The 27,248-nt window shown below is 42.8% G+C and overlaps 1 long non-coding RNA gene across 3 annotated transcripts in view; it reads left to right on the top strand.

The window, feature by feature from the left end:
- Nucleotides 1–27,248, top strand: part of LOC118171266 — a 135,266-nt gene that overhangs the window by 28,380 nt on the left and 79,638 nt on the right. For 2 of the 3 annotated variants that reach the window (XR_004753126.1, XR_004753125.1), the window contains exon 1: nucleotides 18,452–18,688. The exons of the other annotated variant lie outside the window; for it this stretch is intronic. This is a non-coding gene — a long non-coding RNA (uncharacterized LOC118171266). Of the gene's footprint in view, nucleotides 1–18,451; nucleotides 18,689–27,248 lie in introns of those variants that run through there. 3 annotated transcript variants of the gene reach the window in all.

Here is a 27,248-nt window from a genome sequence, read left to right as displayed (position 1 = left end):
TTGCTTTACATCCTGGTAGAGCTTCATACTGGGCCAGGCTTGCAGTGAGCAAAGCCACTTTTGGTTTCTTGGAGCCAAAAGGCCCCCCAGGCTTCAGTGTCTCAGCTTTCCCTGCTCAAGTAATTTGTGCTTGAATTAATCAAGTCCTTGCTTCATTTGCCTCTTACGTTTGGAAGGTGCAACTCCCTCCAGTGCAGATCCTGTGGTCACAGCTTGAGCCCCTTCTGCAAGACCCAGCCAGTCTTCATGGTCTCCTTTGGACCTGCTTGATTCCTGGGCTACCAAATGTGGCTTAGTGACCTTCTCTGTAGCCCACAGTGAAAATGTAGGGGGTCTCTGTTACTGAAAACCAGGGGACATTCTGTACCTCATGAATACAGATTTCACTTGTTAAGCAGTAAGACAAAAGCTTTGCAAGAATCAGTCATTTCACTGCCAAATAAGAACTGCTTGAACAATATATTAAGGACATTTGAGGAGTTTGGGTAATAAAATAAAACATTTAATAAAGAATACTTTGCAGTTCTGTAATGTCTTTCAGCAGTGGAGATTTACCATCAGGGTGCTGCTTGGATATTGCAAAGAAGGGTTTACTAGAAATACAATAGGTAATAAATTAGAGAGATTAAATCTCATTCTCGTGTATATGTGTTAATAAAAGATCCCCGTAATACTCCTGAAATGCAGGAGGAATAAAAGATAATAGCAAAGGTATGCAGTGGAAATAAAATGCTGTGAGCGACTAAACTAATCAATGGATTAATGCATGAGCCTTGTGAGCAGAACTCTTTCGGCAGCCCACGCAGATCCCAGCAGAGCTCAGTGCTGTACATTGAGATTGAAACTGACCTTGATGCGATGGGCTGCAAAATGTCTGAATGCACTTCCTGAGATATTGTGCATAGATTCAGTTCCCTCATTAACGCATAACCCACAGTTCTATTCTGATGAACCCAACTCATCTTCTGGGGACCCATTGATGAGGAGTGATACAGTTTCCAGAACAGAAGAGGGAAAATGGAACTGCTTTATATCAGTCCTTCTGCTCTCAGTGTGCAGAATATAGGGGCAGGTCCACAACAATATTATTATTATTATTATTTTTCTGGGAATTTGACCTCAGGAAGACTTTAGACACCTTAATACCTGTAGATACCCAGCTCACGTGTATTGTCCAAAATAATATTAGAGGACAAAAACCTCGTGCTTTAGCCTCTAGCAGACTTTTACCCTTGCTTTATGATTCCTTATGTACTAAATCAAGGTGGGATTGCTCTGCTTGTTTCTGACAGCACATGCTGTCCTAGCACCCCATTTTTCTGGGTGCTGGGACTTTCTGGCATTTGTTGAAGGATTCTGTTCTTAACAAAGCAATGTATAGAACTGGAATGGGTGCCTCTCCAAGAGCATCCTTGAAATCACTGCTAGTTTTTACTTCATTTTCTTCTGTGTCTTTTTGGGTAGACTGTGTCTAAAAGATGGGCACGTGAGCGTGTACATACACATTCACAGACAGACATAAAATCCAATCTGGCCAAATGCAAGTTTTGAAAAATATCAAGTCTATTACTCAGAGATCAAAAGTGGATTGAAAGTATAAGTTTTGTTTTTTTTTAAACATATGTTATTTTGAATTGAATGTATACTTGCTTCAAGCTGCTCTGTGCAACCATGGAGATGAGAAAAGTACTTTACGAAAATGAAAACTGGAAATTTTTAAACAGGATAATTCCAGGAGCTGGAGCTGCAGGAGGAATATTAAAATGTCTTGAAACTCACACTGACAAGGCAAATTTGACAACAGTGAATATGAAATAGGTTGGCAGAATTCAGTTGTGTGACCCTGGTCCCCCGTCAGCCAGCAATATGCAAATGCCTCTGTGTGTTTATAAGCAGGCTCTATTTCCTACGTCCCCCTTATTCTGTTTATTGTCTCCTGGTTCTTCTGCAATGGAACAGATTAACTGTGTCAAATTACATGCTTTTGAGAGACACATCTGCATGGGTAATTTGCTGATGAGCAAAATAGTGTAGCCAGGAATGAAAAGGTACAGAGTGGTATTTCACTGAAGACACCGAGTGTTACGGCAGTTTGTTAGAATACTGATCTAGGAAACTCAGACAAACGTAGGTAACAGGACCTGGGGAGAGGGATATGATTTCAAAGCAGGGCTGCCTGGGGTTAATATCAGAGGCTGACAAGCATTGGAAAAGCTAATCAAGAGTATAGAGAGACACTCTGATGTTTAGGGTGTGTTCGCTTCATGACTCTGGCAGGAGAGGATCCCAGGTGCTCTGTGGGATGCTAACATCAACCTGAAATGTCCCTGCTGCAGCAAGAAAACTGGAGCACAGGCATTCACAAGGGGTGCCTCACCTCAAATTGGGGCTTTTTATGTGCCAAATAAGGAGGAATTGTGTTTAGAAACCTCCAAGTCTGCTAGAGGTTACTGCAGACTTATGATCCGAACTGTAGGAGGTTAATAAACTCGGAAAAAGTAAGCTTAAGCTGCTGTCAAACTGGAGGAAGCAGGGCTCACCCTTGGCCACCCAGTCCCCTTTCTGCAAGGCAATAGGAGAGACACCACCTCCAGACAACCCCCTACCACCACTGAGGTTGCACCTTGGCTCCCACCCGTGCCAGAGGCTCCATGGGTGACTCGGTGGCCGTGCCATGGGGCCCTGCCAGCAGCAGCTGAGGCTTTGGGGTTTGATTTCATTGTCTGGGAGGCTCCCGCAGAGCTGGAGCGCAGTGGTGCTGGATGCGCCAGTTCGCTATGAATGTATAAGTAGCTTGGTGCATTCAATTAGGAGAAAATTTGGTTTGTCTCCTTGCTGAACAATTGCAATGTGGAGAAATTTAATTTTATGGTGGCTGAGATCCTTTTGTGTGCAATGACAAACTAAGGAAACTCCGGCAGTGCAGCTATCCGTCATGGAGCTATTTTACAATCCTTTCTCCTGCATAAATGACACAGTGAAAAATTCCCTTATTAGTTTAGACGGCAACAGTTCTCTTTCACTAGCAGTAATGGATTGAAATTAGTTGTACAGTCCTTGCGTTGCCCAGTCATGGAGGAAGGTCTCCCACTCAATTAGGCACAGTTAATTTCATAAGAAGCCACGTCTCCATGTGTCGGGATCCTCAGCTACTCCCTGGCCCCAGTCCCTAACACAGAGAAGGATGCAAGTTGCATTGAGCATGGTGATTTGTTCTCCTGTCTGTCTGCAAGACCTTGCCTGGGGGAGCTTCAGTCTCAGCAGTGGGCAGGAAGAAGCTTGCTTTCTGTGCAGCTCCTTCCATTACTGCCTCCTGAAGTTTCTCCTGAAGTTATTAGCACTGACTGCCTTCCTCGCTGCTTACATCAGGCATCAGTTTTTGCTAAAGAATGGATACAATTTTGTGGTTATCTTTTTCCATACTATAATGGCAGGTGTGGTGCACCCGGACAAAGGGACAGATGAGGAGACAGGAAGAATTTCCTAGCACTTTGTGATTTTTTTTATCTTATTTTGTAAGTGAGAGGTATTCCTGTGGGTGCCAGCATCTGAAAGGAGAAGTGGTTTTGTTTTTCTCCCCTCGTAGCACTATGCACAGAAAACAGCTCTGAGCAGCTGTTCTCCTCTCTGGAAACCTTACCCTAAAGATGAGGCCACGGACATCAATTCAGTCTGCAAAGTCTGGATTTGAAGTCTGATGTCTGTGTCATGAATTTTGACTCTATTTCTTATTCTCAAGGAACCAGCCTCAAAGTTTAGCTTCAGAAGCAGCTGGAGCTTCCCTTGCCGCAGCAGACGTACAGAGCTGATGTCCGTCCACAACCAGAGAGAGGGACAGAGGATCAGAGGACTGTGCCCTGGAGGTGACATTTGCAGGAGAGGAGGGAAAGACATCAGAGGGGCTCTGTGGGGAATGTCTGCGTAGATGGAGTGTGTTCTCACTCTGATATCCGGCATTTAGAAACACTATTCCAAAGACAGCATGTACAGAAATACAAGAGAGAAAAACCAGCCTCAAGCTTAAACTTTTTAGAAAGTGAGGTCAAAGGTGACTTGCTCGGAGTTGAAATGGGAAAGAGATTTTTGAGCACAATCCAACACTAGCTGACCAGATGTAATATTTAGTGAAGCTGGAAGCTGCAGACAGATTTCTGGTGAAATGAAAAAAGTAAGATCATCAGTGAGGGTAATTTAAAACTTATCTGAAGATGCGGGGAGTCTTGGAAGCTTTACGCTGAGATGTTCATGAGTTCAACTATGAGACACTGCCTGGTCATGGGTATTCTGGGTGAATTTCCCTCATTTATGGTCTGCAGTTTGGGGTAGGTGATGGCAACAGTTCCTTTCTACCTTCAAGTCCTGTGTTGCTATTGTTTATAATGAAACTACTCTGTGGGGTGATCTTCGAGTCTCCATGGCTCTCAGCAGAGCATTTCTGCCAAACAGGGAATGCACTTTGAATACACACTGAAGAACAATGAAGGTGTCTTGTTGGCAGTGTTTGCTCTATTAGTCTTTGATAAGGGATGCAGATCCCTTAAATTATTTAGATGAAAAGGGCCACTTAAGTTTGTCTGAATGTCAGATCTCCTGGGTGAGAGCAACCAATTTATTTATAAAAAGAACTGCACTTCCTGTGTCTGGATGGAATATTGATTAAAGGAAAGGTTGGAAAGGAGATGCAGGATAGGACAGGCTGGGAGATGACCGACAGATTAACACAGGTTAATTCTGAAAGGGGGAAAATGATTCTTTCCAAATAGTGAGCAGGGATGGAGGAAACCAGAGAAAGCTTTCAAAGCTTTTAGATGTGTCATTTGTATCCCAAACATGTTGAGATTTTCTTTCAAAGGTGCAACACCCTTGAGCGATGAATGGGGAAGCCCCAGAGTGGTGAGGACCTGAGACAGTAACATTGCCATTGGTGCTGTTGTGTTCTGAAAAATGGGAATTCCCACTAGTCTCAGGTGTGATTTTTGTACCTTTTGGACATCACTGGTTCACTGTCTTTCTCCTAACAGGATCATATAGCTCATCACTGACGAGAAGTCACAAGCTTCATTTGTTTGTTTGTTTCCCCTATATTTTACAACCTCTGAAATTTTGGGATTCTAAAGAGTGTTGCAGTTTGATGGCAATCTCACTTTCAACCAGCCATAGATGTGGTCAAAATCAGCACCTTCTGATTAGTTAAAATCTGAATTTTTTAGTGAGGGAGGAACACTTTCCTCCTGCCATGTCCCATTTAGTTCCCTTTCAAGCGAGTTCTAGGCAGTCCTAAATTTCCACTGCATGAAATTCTTTTTTGTAAATTTTTTTTCTGTGTGAATATTCTTTCATGAGAGTAACCTTTTCCTTTCTGAAGATTCCATAAAAGATGTCCTGATGATGCCAAAGAAACCCTGACCCTACAGTTTCCTGTGGGAATAACTGCTTGGCTGAGACATTCGAGTCATTTAAACAGCACAAGTTTGATCTTTGTTGCATTTTCAATGGAGTTACAGTCCTGATTTTTTTTCTGATCCTGTGTATCTTCTATACTGTTTTACAGTGAGAATGTAATTTACTGAGCCTACTTCTGCAGAATACCACCTGTTCCTGTATGCCAGGAGAGAGTAATCTCTATGTGAATTACTTTGGAGGTTTTCAAGCTGTGGTCCATGGAACCCCATTGATCTAAGGATTAAGTTTTACAAGCCTGTGGAAAATGACTTCAAAAAACAAAAGCTTCCCATCTGTAGACTTACATTTCAAACCACAGGGGGCCACATTTCTGTTTGAACATTTTTAGGAGTTTACAGATCTAAAGAATTTCGAAGCTTGACATGCACTGTGATTGAAATGGATGTTTAGAAAAGCTGGTGTAGAATTGCAGGAGGCTTACTAGGAAACCTCTAAAACAAAACTCTAAAATTCTGTTTTATGTGCTTGGTAGAGCCAAGAGGACTCTTGTTTCTCCTAAAAATGCTCTCTTAAAGTCTGTACCAGAAATTCAATAATGATAAACAGCAATGATGGAAGAAAAGCTTCTGAGAGCAAGACCTCATCGGCAAGAAATTCTAACTACCTACCATTAAAAACCAAACAAACAATTGGCCCCAAAGAAGGAAACTGCAATGTTTTGTTGGAAATGAGTTACTCAGCTGGGTTACTGTATTGGGTTATTGTGCAGATGCTACTACAAGGGAAGTCAGGTAGGAGATTTCTGATCCATATTTAAGAGTCAGGATCTTCAAAAATTAAATATAAAAAACAACAATAGTCTTCCAGGACTTCCTTCATCTCCCTGAACAGCAGCTTCTGAGGTAGGCCATGTCACCAGTGTCCATGCGCTATGGAGAAGATAGATCCAGGTGTGCTGCCATGACTGTGATGTGGCATGAACTCACAATACATGAAATGTAATTACTGTGTTTTCATCTGAACCATCTTTGTTATGGAATATAGGCACTCACTGTCCTGTGGAACGTAGATTAAGGTACTCGCTGGCCCGTGGAAACAGTACGTTACACTCAGTGGTACCATCAGTGATTAACATGTACAACGTAGTGTGTGTAGGTTCATAAACAATCTGCATTCTTGAATAGGCATTCATATTCTGATCTTTGGATTCTGGTTTTTCATATATATTATCGTAAATCTTCAACAACTCACTCAAGAGATCTAATTCTGATCTTAGTGACAAAGCATAGATTTTTCTCTACAGATATTTATGAAGTAATTTTGTTTTTATATCATTTTGACAGAAGAATTAATTATAGTGAAATGGCTTTGTGTGTGTTTCCTGTTATCTGCAGGGCATATTTTCAGTGAATAATATATCCAAACTAGGTGGAATACCAGAAGCAGACGAGCATATTTCTGAACAGGATAAATGAACCCTGGTGAAGTACTGAACTAAAATTGCATCTCTGCTTATATCCAGCTAATGCACTGCATCACACAATATATCTCTAGGTCTACGAGAGAATTTTGAAGATATATGTAGAAGCAATTCAATATGTAATGAACGCTTATTTTCAGCAGAGTATGGATGCTTAACTGATATTAAGATCCTTGAAAATTGCCTTTGATATTCTGAACAAAAAGTCAAAGAGGGTATTTTTGCTTTTGATTAAAAATTGACTGAGCAGGTGTAAAGATATATTTCCATTAGCTTAAGGGGAAAAGTATGTCTACAAAGTCTTCCTTTGTTTTTTATTTATTATTCATATTAAAGGTTACAAGAATAAAGGGAGAGAGGATGAACATGTCACTTCATTATCTGAAGTTAATCAGATCGCCCTACTCTCCTCACTTTTAGGAAGGTCTGTTAGCCAGCAATGCCAGGAGGGTGCCCGGCACCTTTGCTATCCTATTTCTAAGCATCTGTAACATGGTGCTTAAATGCCTGCTCTGCTTGTCACATACCTGATGAAAAACAGCTTGATGGAAATGATGTGGGGAGAGGAGGACGGAATACAGATTTCCTTATTTTGTCCTTCTGAGCTGGGTGCTTTGCATTGCTTTACAAATCAGCCAGACGAGCTATCTGAGATGCAGCTTCCAGGCAGTCTGGGGAGAACTGATTTGGAATATCCTGGAAAGGCGATTGTGTTGTGGCGTCACGTTTGGGTGAAGGAGGATATCCTTGTGAGAATGGCATTGAAGCAGATGAGGCTGGCATGGCTTATATGAGGACGGTGTGATGCCAGGGGGGAGGACATGAAAAAATTCACACGCTCTATCTGGTATCAGCGTATGTAAGCCAAGGCACAGCATGGCCATAGGTGTGCTGGCAGGGAGGGGATTCCACCAGCTGTCAAGTGGGGCACTGCTTTAATTAACCAGCAGTGTGACACTCCTGCCCAGGTTTAGGATCAGCAGTGCTGTGATGAGGGCTGCTTTGACCTTCAACAGAGGTCAGTCCATGACAGGACCGATAGAAGCAGTGAAATGGGGTTTTCTTCATGTTTCACTGGACTATATTGGTGTTTGGGGTACAGACAAGGCCTCACTCTCCTGCGATCTCAATCTAGCCCTTGCATCTAGTATTAAATGAATATTCTAATACTTTTTTTTATTTATTTATTTTTTTCATTAGAAATATGTGGCTTTCATGCAAGGAATTCATCCTAGCTGCTTCTTACTACAGAAAAATAGGTTAGTGGCCTCTCGAGAGGTCCTTACTTATCTCGTCTACTCTTGACCCACCACTTGTCATTTCTACTGAACATGGTTGCTGCTGACAATATTTATCTGGAGAGGAATAAAGTGAGCCCTGAAGGGACAGGACAGGCAGTTCTCATTTGCTGCCTTTATTGCAGTCTCCTGTCTACAGTCTACTTTCTGTGCTCTGAAAGAAGGGAACAGGGACTGAATTCAGCAGCCAGCTACAGAGATGAGGCTGTTAGTAGGCACCAGGCAGAGCAATGTGCCAGCTGATGGCTATTTTGCAGTTCTAAAAAGAATGCTGGATGCTAGGCCAGTAACCTACACTTACTCTATTTCCATCTACCTTGTGGTAAATCTGGATTCATGCTGTGAGATGTTGGTACCAGTAAAACACAGGCCATGACTGGTTGCTTTGCTGAAGCTTTGTCTTTCTCTGCTCAACATCTGACAAAAGTGGCAATTGTAATTGGGTTTGGTTTTAGAATTTTTTCACTTCATTTAACAAGAAATGTGAACCAAGTTCTGTCTGGTTCTTATGTTTGCTGTACAACAGAAGTTATTAGTGATTTCCAATAGCAAATGGGGCCTCTGCAGTATCACCATTAATTGGTCTCTCTATGCACTAATTGCTTCTTGTATTTTCTTGTAATACCTGCTTTCCTTGATAGTGCTACTCTGCCATAGACCATTCTAGCAGTTGTCCTTACAAATATTTGTTCACAATGCTCACAGGGTTTCCTAACAGCTCCTCTGTTTTTCCATTGAAATCTCTATGGACTTTCCTCACCGGCTAGTTAATTAACAGAGGTAATGAAAGCAAATCTAACCATGGTATCTATTTCCATTTAGCGTGTTGTGTTCTGACCCCTCTTCACTGCTGGTTGAGGGCTCTGTGACTGCAGCCCATGCCGTGTACCACAGCGGCTGGGGAAGCTGGCCAGCAGCAGTGGGCAGGAAGGGAATATAGAGCATTTCTTCTCCAGCTCATTAGGCTAAGATCAGCTCAAGCTCATTGCTTGCTGATGGATGTGTTCAAAAGCAGTGGGGAGTGTCCTTAGCTCTTATGTGGTTCCCAGTGCATAGCAGATTGTGTTGTAAAGCTGCCTTGGCTAATGGGATGGTCAGGGAACAAAACTTGCCTTTGCCTCATACAAGTGGCTTCTCTTGGACAAGGACTTGGACGCAGGAGGAGGCTGGGGAGGAGCTGTGCAGTTTACGGTGCGGGCTGCCTGGGCTCTGGCTCACCTGTACACAAACATGAGGTTTCAGGACTGCTGCTTGCAAACTCATTGCTCAGTTATTTTTAAAATTTAACATCAAATTTCCAATATCAGTTAAAGGAATTAAGATGACAAGGCACCAAGCTGCAAAGTTTTCCTGTTTTCCTGTACTTGTACAGCTTGCACATGCTGCCAAGGTCTTGGAAAATGGGTATAGTCAAAACTGATGCCAACACTTGGACTACTTTTTAGTTATAACTCCTCATCCTCAGTTACTGTTTTAATGCTTGCATCCTTTGCAATCAAGCAGGAAAATGCAGAAGTAGGGAAGTGCAGGTGGAGGCTCTGCTCCCCTAACCTTCTCCCTACCCGATGAGAGAAGATGTAGTGCTCACATAAGCAGAGACATGAAGAGCTGGTTCTTTTAAAACATCTTACTACTCTCGTTGGAACAGTGAAGCTCTGTGGAGAAATGCTGGTATTGGTTCCCTTGAGGACATTTTATTTCTGTCATTTGGCAGCTTCTGTTGAGTATTTCAAAATCCTCCTGTTTATTTTTAAATAAAGAAAACACCACAAAAAGAAGAAAATGAAAGAAAAGAAAAAAAGGCAGAAGACAAGAAAGCATCTATTCTGCAGCCCCTAGAAAGTGACTTCACCTGGTATTTTCTTTCATTGTGGAATCAAAAAGGCTCTACCAGGATGGATTAGAGGAAGAAAATTAGAAGCAGAGAATGCTACAGGTACTGACGGTGATACTGGCCAGTTTAAAACAAGATGCCGGAGTCCAAAAACAGGCAGAGCAACTTGGGAAGGTTTGTGGTAGGAGATGAGAAGAGGAGGAGTCAATCCTAGAGTAGGGGCTGAAGACATGGTACAATCCGATGAGGACAGGCAGCAAATAATACGGCCACACTCATCAAGTCCCTCTGTTGGCATACTCAGAACTTCACCCTGCACTCTGGGCTGAATTCTCACCCCTCCTGAGATCCAGGTAGCAGCAGGACCAGGCAGACCCTAGATTTCTCCAGGGGGATGCAGTAAATATCCCACAGCCAGAAGGAGCCGTATGTCAGGACAGGATGTGAAGATTGATCAAACTAATATCAGACGCTGGAATGTTTTAAAGAAAGTCAGTTGTTTAGGGCTAAATTAAAAGTCTTTTATGAATTCTCTAGGCTGGGACAATGCCACAGTATGAAAATGTACTGGTTCCCTACAAAAATATCCTATTAAAAACAAAAGCAATAACAACAACAAAACCAAAACAAAACAAACAAAAAAACCACCACCACCACTACCAAAAACCACTATTAAGAAGTTATTACTAGGTATAGAGAACAATAAATAATTAAGGCTGTTGATATTAATGCTTCAGAATTGTCAGTTGGAGATGGAGTGTTTGCAGGCTGAGTGAACAGATATCATTCAAAGAAAAGACACGCATAGCCATTGTGCTGATTAATTCTAGGCTATTTGCATATTTTGCCTTGAAGAGTAATCTGAACAAAGTCAAATATGATGCTCATTTCAAAATCTTCTGAGGAAAAGGAGGGAGCAGAAAGTGGCTGCTGCTGGTACCTTTCCCAAACATCAGTACCCCCAAAGCACTTTGCAGACCACAGGCCCATAAATCTTTGGGAAGCTAATGAAGTAGCACTGTGCAGCAGTAAAATGAGCAGATGTCTACAGTACTGAGGAATTACAAGACGTTTAGATAAGGTGTCAAGAATAACTTCACTCACTGTCCTGCAGACTGTAATTTTAGGCAAGCACAGCATAATTACTGGGCAAATGTTGCAAAATAAAAATGTCTATTACAATTCTTTAATTTTAAAATGTGACGACTTCGACAATTCTTGTCCTGCTTCACTAGCAATAAAGTTTTACTGACAAAATTTTCAGTAAAGTAAATTTTAGAGTTCCACGTACTACTAAGCTGAAATTAAAATTTCCCTGAAAGTGATTGTCATCCTCTTTCCCCAAGACACAGAAACCATATTGTGGGCAGTTCTGCCAAGTTGCTATAAAGCAGCACATCAGAGCCTCGGGGATATCAAACTTCCATGGTTACATGCTTGCAAGTCAGCCATCAACAACATAACAAGAAATAAAATATTTTAGTAAGTACAATTAAAGGAACCGTATAATAAATTTTCCCGAAATAATCAATATCAGGTCACAAATAGTCCTTGAGAAAGCAAAGTGGCAAAAGCTATGCCATAAACTAACTATCAAAAATAATTTATTCAGCTGGTGAATGATTAATGTGGCTGGAATTTGGCCAAGACACTGTGGATTTATTTGTTTATTAGAAGACTTGCAAAGGTGATTATAGCATTAGCACTGGATTAGTTTTGTCCTTTTAAGCAACTGTTGCTTTGTCAACCCACTCTTAGGTATTTAAAATGGCCTAGCAGCAATGCAAAATCTATCCGAGGCAAGTCATACATTGCATCCAGCAGGCTGGAAGGATAAAACTTCTAAACTTCTTTCCTTGCCAAAATTGTCCTTTCTGACCACTAATCCCAAACAAGCTGACTATGATCTCATTTCCCCACTTAATAGTACTCCAGTACTCAGAGTCTAGCTGATATTTTGGGAATCATATGTGAAGTATGGGGTCAGAAATGAATGACCAGTATATGCAAGCCTGATCCCATAAGGATACATCCTTGTCAAAGCCCGACATTGTTGCATCATGAGTGAATTAGAAACAATTCATTTTAGAAGAAAAATTCTTGTAATGGATTTTTTTTTTCTTTGTATTTACTTTGAGGAAAACAAAATACAGAAATTTGACTTCTTGCACTTTTGTTACTTTTTTTTCCCCCATGAATGCTCATACATTTCAATTTTGTCAAAATGGATATCCTACGTCAGAGAGCAAAACGTTAAGTGGATTGTCTGACTTGTCCCAGTTTTTGTAGTGATTCCCAGGAAAACTGGCATCTCTGAAGCCCCCATGCTGAGGTACTCCAGCTGCAGCGGTCCACCACCAGGACTGACAAAGCCCAGTCTTTGCCTAGGCTCTGTGATCCAAGCAAGCTTTTTTATTATTATTACTTTAAATTTCTACTGAAAGCAGGGTATATTGTATGTTTAGTTTGGATACCTTTATTTAAATAGCTAAATTTAAGTCCCAGGGATCCCATCCTAGTAGTAGACACATTCCCAACCAAGAGCAGGGGATGAAAGGGTTGCCCTTCTGCTTTAGAAAAAATTAAATGAGAAAAAAATAATTGACTATAAAAGCTGCCAATATGATTTGAAGTGATGCAATTTCAAATCTGTTGAGCAATTCCTTTCTGAATGACTGAGTAGGTCAGAATTACAGATGTGGGAATATCTTCTCTCATTAAAGTCCTCTCTATTCTTCAAGACCCTACATATGCACAATTATATATTCAATTTGCAATTGAATTTAATTTACATGCTTAATGATCCAGAAACACAAGAACACAGTTATAGGCGAATAGAAAGTTTGGCAACATTCATGAAATAAAGAATGGGTAATCAATCAGATGCCTACGTTATAAGAAGAGGGAAGGAAAATAAAGGCAGGCGATGGGTGTCAATTCAGAAGCGGAGTATGGACCACTCCGAGAGCAGATAATCAGCCAAAAGGCTGACAACAAGTAATGAGTGCAATGCAGTGCCAGGTGCAAGCCTTGTCTGTTGCAGGTTTTTGGTGTAACGATGACATTTAATCCTGTTGTGCCTCAGTTGCTCATTTTTAAACCGAAATAATCAGATTTTTTGTTTATTGTATCTGTTTTAAGTCTTATTTCAAAAGAATTATCATTTGGTTGGTGTCTCTGAACCCTAATATGGTTCAAAAAACTTTCCACAAGGCCTGGCTTTCTGGCTAATTTTGAAATGATGTAAAGCAGTTAGGAGGTCAGCAGCATGTCGCATGGACGCACAATTAGAGCACATTGGGTGAGTAATGAAGCTGGAGGGATCTGGGCTGTAGAGGAGATGCTGAGGGGGTCCCTCCGCTCAAGCAGTTGGGGAGTGGGGTGCCATAGCTACGTCTTCTAAATGAGGTTTGCAGCAAGGACACATCCACAGAGCAGATCAGCACAGACACGTAGGGTAACCCAAGCTGATTTTGATTTGCCTGAGGAATTTCCAGGAATAAACTTAAGCAAGGAAGAGTTTTGGCAGGGGATCTGCATTGTTTGCTGGATAGTTATTGATGGTGTGTGAGAATATGGTATTGCCAGCCATTGTAAGAGGTATTTTTCTTTAATTTCACACTTGACTAGAGGAAATTTTCAGCTTTTGTTTGTTTTGTAGCCTTCAGGACTGGGGAGAGAAGATTTAAGAAGTGAGTTGTAAAGGCTAAAAAAAGTGAAAAGATTTAAATGAAACAAACATTTGTTATTGTGACAGCTACATGATTTTTCAATGCAGTTTCATGTGTTCTTATACACTAAAACACACAACGGAGATATTTTCAGGCAGATAGCCTTTGCATGAGATGCAGAAAATGTCGGTAGTACAAAAATTCACGTCAGGCTCAGTCTAGCAATCTGTGAACCATTATTGGCCTCAGCATCAGGGACCATCAAGTCACCTAAAACACAATGTTCAGGATCAGAAACTGGCAATAGGGTGGTGAGTCCTTTAGGAGTGATCCCTGAAGGACAATACTGAGACACAATAGGAGAGTTAAGAGGTACTCACACCTCACTGCAGCTCTTGCAATAAATCTGACCTTCTCACTTAAGGGGTTCCCCAGCAAATTAAACATAACAGCTTCAGAAAAACAAGTCTTGATATAGTCCAAGCTAAGTGAGAAGAATAAAAAAGGATTTCTTACAGCTGTGGAACTACCATGCAGTGATTTCAGGAATGCTGTGAGTGTTTGATCAGAGACATAAAGTTAGTCTTTACTGCATCATCAGGGTTTCTTGTGTAGGTGAATTGCCTTTGCTTAATAGGAGAGGGGGAAGAGAGGAACAGGAAGCTGTATAAAAGATCCAGGCACCAAACATATCTCTGCTGAAAAAGAGTTGCGAGATTTATTCCGTTAATTCTGGGTACTACTAGAAAATAGACTATAAACAATGTAAGAAAATGAAGAATTATTTTCCTGCTGCTTTTGACAGCAGTCTCTGTGTGCTTACACTGAGACTCCCTACCATAGCCTCCAGACACTTGTATCTGTATTGTCTTGTTTCATCAGTGGCTTACTCCGGTTACATCTGCGTGATTAGAGACAAGCTTCATTCCCTACCTTTGTTCCCTACCTTTTATCCACTCTCCCATTTTCCCTGAAATGTCGCAACTGCGTGCAGCATTTTTACAAAAGGCCGTTGGGGCTGGGCAGCATGGGGACAGGACAAGAGGACATGGGAGCGTGGGAGAGCTCACCAGACTTTCTGGGATACTGCTGGAGGATGAAGGCTTTGAGTGAGGAATACTCAGGCAGGCCAGTGATCAGGACAGTTGTGCTGTCCTTAGGGGCAAAATTTTGAGATCCCATCCTCAGCTGAGAAATCGGATCGAAAGAGGAAATGTCACTTGGCAAGATGTGACTGAGTCTACACAGAGACCAGCCTTGTAAAGCAGCCAGTCGTCTTACTTAAAAGTGACAACATTTACATCACTTAAAATGAAGTTTTTGGGTTAGGAGGCACGTTGTTGGTCATCTACAGTAAGTGCAAACAATGCGCAAGCTCCATTTTTCCAGACCTCAAGTCATTTGCTGCTCTAGGTTGGTTGTAATAAGGCTGTTTAACTTCCCTTTTATTGTGATGTTTTATTCTCCTCTGTTTCTATATCTTCTCATTCCAGGGGAGCAAGAAGGTAAAGAGAACCAAAGGGAGAGATTTCGACGAGATCACATCTGTTAGTGAGAGAAACATTACTGGAATATTGTCTTGTCATTTGCTAGATGGTACTAATGAAAACGTTATGCAATTTGCTGTGGGATAAGAGAGGCTCGTTGTGGATGCAAACAGATGTTTCAGTGCCAAAGTAAAAATGCTGGGAATAATTTTAGATGTAATTAAAGTACTGCACATTATAACAAGTTTGTACCTTTAAGAGTGTCTCGAAGCATTAACCTTGAATTATGATTGCTTTATGATAGGTGGAGCATTGCAGAAATTTACTTCAGGAAGGGTGAAGGCACTGCACTTTGCTTGTCTTCACAGGGGCTCCTGTAACTATTCAGTGCAGTTGCTCTCTTTTAGCCATGGCCTGATGCATGTTTGAAAACCAAGCTCCATCCCTGCCTTCCCAGCTCAGAGATCACATCAGTCCACACCTTTCTGCAGTAAAAGTGTCGCTGAGGAGAGGTTTCCTCCCGCTTCCATCTGGTGATCAGCTCCTGAAGCCTTGGGATGGATTTGATAGCCCTTAAAATTTCCATCCTGCCTAGCAGCAGTGGCTGTTTTCTGGGATATCTTGTGTAGCACGAGGGATGAGTAGCACCATTTAAAGGTTTGTGCTGAGAATGAAAGCATTAAGAAATGAGCCCTTTGCAACAAATCGCTCTTCCCCCAGAGGACGATGGTGGCCGCACTGGGCCTGAGCCCTGTGGCGTGAGGATGGCTGTTTGCCTGTGTCAGGAGCGCACCAGCCTCATTAGTGTCAGTGAGAGATGCTCACATTAATAATCCCAAATGATGTACTCGCTGTGCCAAAGCAAAAGGGATCTTTTGTGCTCGGAAACAGCAGCCGTGTGAGTTACTGGCGCGGAGGGTATATCCTTGTCAGCCTTAATGGTAATTTATGCTCCCGGGTCAGGCGTTTACAGGAAGTCAGCAGAGTTGGTAGGGGATGAATCAGCAGAAGCAGCATTTGGGGAAGGAACCTCTGGAAGAGGTCTGGAAACCAGCCTCCCGCAGGCTGTTATGCTTCCTGATGTACTCAGAAGGATGCTCTGATGCACCCTGCTAGTGGGGATGGGGCAAAACTGTCCCTCTGGTTTGCAAGTTTGGGGCTGGAGATTTCTGCTTGGCCCTGATCTGTGCAAGCCGGTACTGACAGGAGAACCAACAGTGTGATGAGCAGTGTGCATGGGGAACCAGGCACATGGTGGCTGCATCTGTAGTGAGGCACATCTGTGGGACTGTGAATATAGGCCACGCAGGAGTAAAAAGGTAGAAAAATAGGATTATGTATTGAATCTGGGAGCATTCAGTCCAAAAGGAAAGGCTTTTCCTGTCCTTGAAATACCTGGGGGTGTACCTCATCAGTGCAATATCTGGGGGTGGTTTGGGTCCTGCCTTCACAGTACCCACAGGGCACAGGGCGATGCTGAGGTCATGGCATCATGAGCATAGCATCTCTCTCTTTAAGATCATCACTCCCCTCTCTCCCACTAAATCTGAAGCTCATTTCCTTCCTGATGCTGCCTCTGTGTTAGAAACCTCGAGCATTGTCTCAGCAACTGAAAACTTCTCTCTTCTTGTATTGAGATGTGGAACATTGCACCAAAATGGTCCAGCTGGGAGTATCTGGGCAGATGGAGTGAGCACTGGGCCTGTGCAACACGTACAGCTTGGCACAGCACTGGCAAGGATACTCATTTGGACTAGGACTGTAATTGCAGACTATCTTTTGTTTTCTTTCCAGGGATGTATAGTCTGCGATGCTGTCTTTTTTGCTGTTGCTGTTGTTAGGTAGTGCTTTCTTCCTTCTTGTCAGCTGAACATTATCACCTCTTAAGTCATTGCCAGGACTTGCCAGATATTTATTTTACCCTTAAATCACTGACAAAATCCCAATAGGAAGCTAATTTATCAATTAACTGCACAAATTCCAGTAACTGTACATCAGTGGGAAAGGATTATTTGCCAATGTAGCCTATGGACACAGTTTTTCTTTCTTTCTGGCCTTACAGGTTGGGTCATCTTGTTAAAATGCTTTACTGACCCTTATGTACCCTACTCTGTTCACTCAACTCTGCCCCATTTTAATGCTAATGGATGGCATTTGCTCCCCAGTATTAATGGGTCGGATCTTGATCTGTTTTACACTGATGTAAATCCAGAATAACTCCCCTACAGAGTTCCTTCACAACACTACTGTTTTATTCTGGTGGAAAAATCAGCCAAAACCTCTTGTATAATAGAAAAGGGTAGAGATCTAGAAGGACAACGGCATTAAAAATCCCAGTACAGAGAAGTAGTTTTGTAAGACACCTGTAACTACATATTAGGAGCTGATATGGTAAAATGTGGAAGGGGAAAAAAAAACCAACTTTCTGTAAATACTTTTCAAAATAAAAATGTTAAAATCCCTTCAGAAAATTTGGCAGGTGATTCAGTTTAGAAAAAATAAATAAATAATAGGTTTGTTTTAGAGTCCATGGCAGCATGGGGATTTTGTGCTGGTGTGTTCCAGGTGCACATAGTTAAATAGCAGGCATTTGGGGTGCTTAGTGGTGCTCGTTTATTGGCCTGTATTTCAGGTGAGGCTGGGGGCTGAGCCCGAGGTCAGGGCTGAATCGTTAGAAGTATGACTTGATCTTTAAAAGGCAAGATTAGAAGAGGGACTCAAATGAAGGTTTTGCAGTAAAAAAGTGCATGGGCTAGTTGGGAGTTATGGGTGTAGTTTTCAGAACACTGTGAAAATTGCCAAGGCTATTGTGGCTCTTGTAGACTTTCCTCAGCTCTACCTTTAAAAGAAACTTAAAGTTACTCACAAAAGAAATAGCCATTCATCTGTCTGCAGGGAGAGTAAACACAGATTGCTGGCTTCTTCTTAGAAAATGAGTGTCAAGAATCAAAGCAGCTGCTAAATTTGATCGTATGCTTTCTTCTCCGTAGACCACTGCATAGTAACCTCTCTCCTTTGCCCTGCATTAACCCTGCACAATGCAATCTAGAAAACTAGTTGCAGCCTGTACTATCCTTCCTGTGCTTTCAAGCATGTTGAATACAGTCCAACAGATCTGCTCAAATATTTCAAACCTGCTCAAATATTTCATTTCTTTGAAAAACATTCATCAAAAGGCCAGAAGCCTTTGAAAAAAATAAGAAAAAAGTAGCATCATGTCCCTTTCAGTGTGAGTGGGGGGTTGAGAGCACACCTGACTGCCTCCTCATCTGTTCTCAATCACATTTACAGAGCTCTGAGTCTTAAAGCCCTGCGAGGGAGCTTGTCCTCTTCCCCTAAAGGGCACTTGTGCTGCCCTGCTTGCTCTCTGGATTCTGGACTTGGCTGGTGAGGACATTTTACTGAGACCTGCAGGATGTGTTATGACTTTACTGGCAAAACGTGTCTTGTGCTGTACAGCCTGGCTGTGTCCCTGCGCACCTGAGAGCTCTGCTGCTGAGCTGGGTCATCTGAAGGTAAGAGGTACCCCTTGGAGAAGTGTTCTGTGTTGAGGTTTTGTGTTGGTATAAAAATGTGAATGCATTTAGGCTGAGAATTGCAGGGAGGTTTCTATATGGGTGCTGAATAACCTCTAATGCTAGAATACATAGGGCACGTGGCTGTGCAGAGCAGCCTGTGAAGTGTGTAGCAAAAATAGCCCCTAGCCAGCCCTGCTTGGTAGGTATGGTAGATGCTAAATGCTTCTAGCCCTGAGCTGCCCTCCAAGCACAAGCTGGTGGCAAGCCGTTTGATCTAGAGCAAGTACAAGCGAGGCAGTTGGGCTGACCGCTGGGCGAAGGAATTCCACAGAGGTTCCCTGCGACGGGAGAAAGCTTGGTCAGCTGCTTGACGGTGCAGCCTGGGGCTGATTCTTTTCCCTCCTCTTAATGTGCCCCAAAGTTAAACACTTTTTCCCTCTGACCGTGGGAGGCTGTTTGCAGTGTGTGAGAGCCACGGGTCACTTGGCTAGGTGGCCTGGGCCACTTTCCCACTGCTAGAAGTCCTTCAGCAGGGCAGGAGAGGGGGCAGCGTGCTGCAGAAGTAGACATGGGATTATGGCCTCCAGCTCGTGTGCTGGCATGGCCAACCTGCTGCTTCCCCCTCCTGACACACCAGCATTTACCGTGTGTTTCCATGTCTGTGGACAATTGTCCAGAGCCTTTTTCTGCTGGCATAGTGATTTTGGGACAGCTCTGATGAACAAGTCTGTGCTTGGAGACTGTGGCTAAAATGTCTTCTCTGTTGCTTTATTGTCTGCAGCTGAAATCCCAACCTTCACCTGTGCTAACTGCGTTAGGAGCTGTTGGACTGATCATTGCTTGGTTTTTCTAAAAATGCAGCCTGAGATCTTTCAGGTGCTGTGAGAATTTCATTGTAATTGGGAAGGGTGTGGGAAACAGAGCCTCCTCTTTCCCTCTGCTCCCATTAAGATGAAAAGAGAAATTAGAAATGCTAAGCTGGAGCCAGTGTTTCCCCTGGACAGCATTTTTCCGAATTCTTTGTCAGTCTCATTTACCATTTCCCAGACTGCACCTCAGTGAACTGGATTAGATGGAAACTCACAACAATGACTTAGAGTAGCTCAGTGTGCACAGCACTAAGGAAACTTCTCTAATACAGGGATGCTGTGTATGTCCATGGCTTGGTGGAACACAACTGATGCTGTAGCAGGGTGAAACCAGTCACTATTTCAGTGGCAAGGGCACGATCAGTGAAAAATGTGATGGTGTAACTGGTTGCAGTAACCCTAAACTACCAGAACTCCCCTTTTCAAGGCATGCAATCCACCATGCTAGCATGCTTTTTCCTGAAAGGTGTACAGTCTGACATAGCATTGCTAGCAAGGACTTAATTCCTGCAGAAGCCAAAGAATTGTGGGAGGAATAGAGCCTAAAGCAGGGAAAGAACAAATGCTAGCGAATTCCAGCAGGTGTGCTAGGGGCACAGCTGGTGGCAGTACTGAAGAAGGATGGCTTCATTATTCTGCCTTCTTGAGCAGACAGAAATCAAGTCTGGAGCATAATTTCTGCACCTTAGTGTGTGACTCTGGTTTAGATCTGAAACTTTGGAGTATGTTGCAATGAGCTTCTGCTCCTGGGACCCCCAGGGAGGTATGAAGCAGTGATGTACACTGAAAAACCTGTTCCTTGCAAAAGGGTCCCCCCGACCTGTTCTCTGTTCTGTGCCCATCCTCAAAACACGTGAGGAATGCACAGTGTGTTGCAGTGCTAGTGGGCAATCACAGCTGGAGCAGGGTTAATAGCTCTTATCCTATCTGTCCTATTTCCTCCTGGTTTTCTGTGCTTGTCTTATTTTTCACAGTGTCTTCTTGGTACGGGCTGTTTGTGTTGCTGTCCCCAGGATACCATTCAAACCCCAAAGTATTCAGTCTCTTGAACTTTGGTTTAGATACTGCAATTTTCTTCCTGTGCTTGCAGTGTTCATGACGAATGAGCAGGATCTTTATTTTAAAGCTTTGTCTTAGAAGTTCTGACTGGGACTTAGCAAAGTATCTGCTCAGTCCTTCCCAACTCTTCCATTCAGCCCGCTGTCTTCCCTGGTGCTTGTTCCCTTTTCTACAGCATGGCTGAAATCTCAAAATGTAGTTTCAGGGCGGAGACCAAGCTTTTATGTTAAGATCATCTCTTTATCTGCTTGAGCTAGGAATAGGGTTGAGGAGATGGACTTTTAATACACCATGCAAGCACAGCTCAGTGCTTTCATGGTGTGTTAAAGCAAAGAGGCTGATGCATTTCAGGACAAAGCTGTTCCTAGAGCAGCCTCTGCCTTTGCACCAAAGCTTTTTCCATCTCCTGAAACCTCTGAGACTTAGCCAGGAGGCCAATGGGACAGCAAAAAATATAGAGGAAAAATCTTCAGAGGAGTAGTTTCTTCTGTATGTGGACACTCCATGTGTACAAGAGCTTCCTCTTGGACCAAAAAGCAAGACAAGCTAGAGATGCTGAGATCCAAATGCTTTTTCTTTAACTTTCGAGAGAAGGATTCTAATCACCAAACCAAAACTCTGTGCTACCCTCTGAGTACTGACAAAGGCTCTGAGCTCTAAAATAGGAGCTAAACTGAAGGGAGACAAAGAAAAAACTGCAGGTCCAGCCTCCAAAGGTTTTGTTACCTCGGAGAAGTAGCTCAGCTTGCGGTGCTCCCTCCAGCAGCCCTTCTTGCTGTCTGCACCTTGACCCTTGCAGGAAGGAGTGTGGGGGTCAGCCAGGCTAATTCTTCCCTCATCAAATAGTGAAGTGATAAGCAGCAGGTCTGGCTGGATATAAACATAAGGAAGAGGAGGTTTTGAGACTAGATTACCTCTTTACACTCCCACAATATCTAACAAACCCTTAGGAAAAAAAAAGGCACAACCAAGACAGTCCTTTTTTTCTTTTGTCTAACACTGAAGTATAAAAATGCACGTAAAGTAAGGTGAATTTCCAAGATGTAAGATCCCTGCAGTAAACCTCAAGATGCCTGCAAAAGAGCTCATTTCACTGGTGCAGGTAGCTATTGCCTTTAAATGTTTGCTTTTGATGATTTTACTATTATGCCCTAGCAAGCAGTGTTCTAAATCCTTTGTAGGTTAAGTCCTGTCATCGGTGAACTGAACTAAGACCCAAAATCACATCTTTTGAACAGGGAACTTGGGTGAGGAAAGTGTCTCTTCAAATATTACGGTGATATTTGCTGGTTTATTGTTCCAGAACTTGTTGTCTGGACCTCTGTGACCCCCAGCTTTCAGGTTTTACCCCTCACTCATGTGAGGCACAAGGTGAAAACATGAGTGAAGCGGGTTCTGTGTGGGGGAGATTACACCAGCTCACAAAAAACCCAGGCTATGCTGGAGCTTAGTTTGAAAATCAGTAATTTAAAATGAATTTGATTAATTTGGTGGCATGACTCAGTGTTTTGTAACGCATTCTGGTTCAGCAGCAATATATTGTTCAAGTAATCTGCTAATAACATCTTTGGGCTGTTGATACTGAAAACAGCCTGTTTGGAATCGCTCTTCCAACGCCCTGTAACACTGCGGCGGGGTATCTATCTGCTGTGCTGTGGGAGAGGGATGCAGAAAGCTTTATTTCATGCTGTAATTTAAAACCACGATAGATGAAGTTCAGGATTTGGTGGAGGATGTCACTGGGGGAATTAGTTCAGGTTTTCAAGCAGTCTGATTTGGGGGCTAGATTTTTGCGGTCCTTTACAGACCGATTTTTTTTTTTTAAAAAAAAGAGGATTATCACCTGAAATAAAGAACTGAAGTTGGAACTAATTAACTTTTATCTTATTTTAAGTATACTTGCAGGTATTGATAACTATCACATTAAGTGTCTCACTCCTCTGCTGAACTGCATGACACAGAGCATCTCTCAGAGAATCTCCTCATCTGCTTGCTGGGCCTCCTCCTGCGAGCAGGAAACCTTTAGGGCTCATTTTTAATGATAAGAAATGTCAAGTACTCCAGGCTTCCCAGCAACAAACCAGAGCCCAAGGGGCTACCTTCACAACCAGCTGGCTTAATATCTTTGTCTCTCAGACATGTTGTTTCTGTTAGAAAAAGCTGTAACACATACCCGATGTGCTGTACCGCTCCTCTGACAGCAGTCAGAGCCAAATGGGGCTGTAAACTTCCCCGTGCTCTCCAGCACTGGTGTCTCATCTCTGCTTCCTGTCCTCACTGCTCTTTGTGCTGGAAGAATGCACTTTTAAATATCACGGCACTATTATTTAGACTTTTCCTCCTTTCCTTGTGTACTTTTTAAGCAAAGCATGACTGTGCTTCTCTTATTGCTTGCCTCTGTAAATCCCCAGCCAAATGTTTTCATAGCAAATACTCTCCCACCATATAATTTGTGGGCACTTCTTTGTATTGCTGCTGAAGCTTTTAAACTTAGCAGCCCTGTTATTTTGACTTGTTTGGTAGTCATGCTTGACATGGGATGCTACTGGATCACGTCATAATACAGGGAGATTGTGAAGAGGACAGGGCACTGGTTTGTACAGGAGTATGTGAGAAGTGCTCAAGGTTCAAGAGCTCCAGTTTGAGTGATGATGCACTCCAAGCTGGTAAATTGGCATGTTCTTCTATTTGATAACTAGCTTCTAGCCATGGCAAATGCAAGAAGGGCATACAGACTCTTCCACTGCCCTCAGCAGCAATAACAGCATAACTTATTCATCCTTTACCCTTCTCCCATCCTTAATCTTTTTGTCCTGACTCCCCACTACCTCTTGCTTTTCTGCCACGGCTTTGCTTAGGTTGCTCTGTTCCCTGTGTGTTTCAGCAACTATGCAAGGTTTTGTTTGTCCTGATAAGGATAAACTTGAACGCCTCATGGAGAAGCGTGGGAATATTGCTCAAAGTTGACAGGAAAGGCTGTTTGGGGGATGGCGGTGAGCAGCCTTGTTGATCACACCAGAACAAAGCCAGCTTGAAAGAGGCATTGACTTACCTGTGTATTCTATTGCTGAAAATGGATGGTTGCCCATTTCCTGGTGGGAATACGTTATATATCTGCTTTAGAGCTGCATGGGGACTTGAGGTTGGCTGGTCCTATTAATAATGCATAGGATGGCTGGATTTAAGTCATCATTATGCACAGAGTATAGTGCAGTGACATACTGGTGCAGAAAACGATTCCTTTAATAGGCTTGTTCCTTTTGGCTAGATCCTTTAGATAGCTAGTTTGTTTGACAGCTTTATACTTTTTTTTTCACCTTAGTTTTTCATTAAAGCCCAAACATTTTTGCTGAGCAACTGCATGGTGTTCAAGGAATCTCTTCAGGGCTTTCAAGGAGAGCTGGGGCACTCTCCTGGGGACTGGTTTTCTTGTCATAAAACATGTCCCCGTGCATCCTCCTAAAGAGGTAGATCTCAAAGGCAGAGGCAGGCTGCACAGCCTCCGTGTGCAAGTGTTAAAGCCCCTCCTGCTGATTTCCCCTGGTCTCCATGCAGGTAGCCTGGAGAAGAGATGGAGGCTAGGGGAGATTTTATTTTTTATTTTATTTAAAGATCCAAAGAGCTATCAGAGGCATAGTTCTTCCTATTTGAATTCTTAGGGGCTGTTACTGATACAGGAATACTCCAGCTTTAAACAGGGTGGTTTCTTTATGTGCAGGTTTCATAAGCACTTTGCTGCTTTATTTATTCATAAACTGCTGCCTTCAGAAGATGGCTAGGAATTGAAAGTACATGAACACTGAGCACAGACCGCTGTAATGCATTCAATTACTTTCTTTAGATTAGCCAACCTGAAGTGGTGTATAGAAAGGATCTTGTAGGGACTGATCATGAAGAATTTTTAATCTATTTAAACATTGACACCAGTCTCACTGCTGTGGGGTCAGAAAATGGTCAGGAATTCATTTCTGATTGCACAAAACCCTTCCATTTTTCCTCTTGCACTTTCTCTTCACTAAATACAACAGAAGACCAAGTGCACCAGCAGATGTGACAGCTGATATGACATGAGCTCTCCAGGTACACCAGCCCTTGATTCTTCTTCTTTTGTATTACCTTCATCATCAGCCAGAGACCTTTCTGGGGAAGACAGTCTAGGAATCCCATACCAGTCTGGGCAATCTGGCAATCTTCACTTAATTAACTTACCACTAACACTTAGCAGCTTGTAATTTTTTCCAGACAACGTTTTCACGCTAGGTCCCCCAAAAGCTCCACAGTGTGTTTAATTGAAGATATGATAATTGTGAGTTACTTTGCTGCAGCTGTTTAAAAGTAAAAAAGGAAAAAATCCATTAAGACTATCTGAATTATATCACAGGAAAAAAGTCTGCTTTCTATTATATATGCTACCCTTAGGCTGAGCTAAATTGCTGCTTTCATAGCTCAGCTGATGGCAGTTAGCTGAGCTGCTTGTATCCCACTAATTTTTTTGAATGATTCAGAGTCCTTTCCTGAGCTGAGCAAACCAACAGAATATCACTGCATAGGTAAAGACAAGCCTGTTTTCTGCCTTTTGAACTTCAGATTGGTGGTATCTTGAGTATTTTGACTTGGATGCCAAGCTGGGGAGAAATGGTCAAGAGCCACTTACTGGCAGTGGTTTGTAGATCTTGCAGTGTCAGCCCCAGGGAGCCAGGTTGTTTCTGCCCTTGAGAGATGTGTGGTGCCTCCATCGTCAGCGCTGGTGCTGTGCTATGTCCTCTTCCCCCACATCCCTGCCTATTCTGTTGGTGACTCTCTTGCTGATCCATTATTATTATTATTGTGAAATGTTTTGCATGGTGAACACAGCCAGGGATCCTTCAGCATGATGGCACCTGTAAGACATAAGTGAAGCTATCCTGGAAGGTGGCAAAGGTGAGATACCTGGAGACACTGACTGTCCCCAGCTTCCCCTGGAGTCAGCAGGCTTTAAGGGCATTTATCCCACAGGGAGGTTCTCAGGCTCAGTCTTGTTATAGCATCATCGAGAGATGACCCACAGAGAGAGACCATGGCTTTGGGTAATGGGTTTCTGTTGCAAGCTGCTAATTCTTTTGTTTGAACAGCAGGACGTACCCTAAAGCTCTGTTATATTCATTAACAAGGGCAAGCACGCTACAGCCTCAGAGAGCAACATTAGTAACTGATAAAACTGTGTGTGTGTGACTCCTTCAATGTGCAATTTGTTCTAATAGCGTATACGGCTGGTAATAAACAGTCATTTTAAGGGGTTTGTCCTGTTGCCTCTAGTTAGAAGAAACGAGCTCCCGTTCCTTCATTTACAAAGCTACTTCTTACTGAAGTGCACCCTGGTATATACCTACCACACAGACATGGACTCAAAGTGTTTTGGTTTTTTAGTTATTGGCACGAGCTCTGAGTGTTAGATTTAAGTTTCACAGGATCCTGATGTAAACATATGATACAAGTGCTTTATCCCGAATCTTTAAGACAAGTCTTAACCAAGGTTTAACTCTGAATGGATCGGGGGAATCAGACTGCTTGGTGGATAACTGATCTCCAGGACTGATGATGGCCATATGTAGGTGGTGTTTCAGCCATTTCCCAGTGGCAGTTTCTCCACAGAGCATTATCAAACCTCATGGGAATTCAGGCTAATCCCACTTACTCTTTCCCCTCTGTCTGGAAGACATTGCAGTGGGAACAGGTTTGTAGAGCAACGTGGTGCTGAGAAGCTGATGTCTACGCAATACAGATGTCAGTTTGTCCGGGAGTCGCTCTGTGCTAGCTCTAACCTAGTCCCAGGGACACACAAGCAGCTGGAGCACACTGGTGCCCACCAGGAGAGCACCTTGCGGCCTTGTTTGGAAGGAAATGTGTTGAGATGAGCTCTTGTATTTAGACTGCTCCATGATACAGACCAAAGCATTGTAACAAAGGATGGGTGGGAGATTTGCTTCCAAAGCATCCCCCTGCTCTGTACTAAACCGTTAATCTAGAGGCATCAATTATTGCCTGAAATGTTTCAAGCATCCTCAGGATGAAAGAGAATCCCCTGCTACATATTACCTTGGAGGGGAGATATATTATATCATGCTTTATTTGTTTGCACCCTGCCTCGTCTTTGTGCTCAAGGACACACTACCCTTCCTCACAGCTGAGTGCCCAGGGTGGCTTGGGAGCTGTGAGGGACTGGAGGTGTAACAGTTTGCTGTGTTACTACAGTGAGAATGTATTTTCTGTCCAGAACAATCACTGTGGGAAGGAGGTGTTTGAGGGAAATATTCAAAACCTTCTTCTCAACGATGATGAGGTGAAGGAAGATGTTAAAGCATAAACAAACCATCCTGGGTGAATTAACACTCCTTTCTTATTCCCCACCACCATGTAAGAATGAAGCACAGGTTCTCCTCTCATCCATTACCAGTTCCCAAAATGACAGCAGTGCCTATGGGATTAAAAGCAGACTGAATCAGAGATGGCTGAAACATTTTATTCCAATCCCTAAGGAATAGCTCTTATGCACAGAGCTTGCTTTTGAGCTTTTGATCAGGAATGTGCAACAACTCAGCCTTGGGGACTGTTTGCAAAGGCATTAGTGGCATTTTTCTATCTACTCACAT

This window comes from Oxyura jamaicensis, chromosome 9 (assembly GCF_011077185.1).
Source record: "Oxyura jamaicensis isolate SHBP4307 breed ruddy duck chromosome 9, BPBGC_Ojam_1.0, whole genome shotgun sequence".
Classification (NCBI taxonomy): Eukaryota; Metazoa; Chordata; class Aves; order Anseriformes; family Anatidae; genus Oxyura; species Oxyura jamaicensis.
The sequence above is the reverse complement of the archived record's forward strand: the minus strand, read 5'-3'. Positions and strand labels throughout refer to the sequence as shown.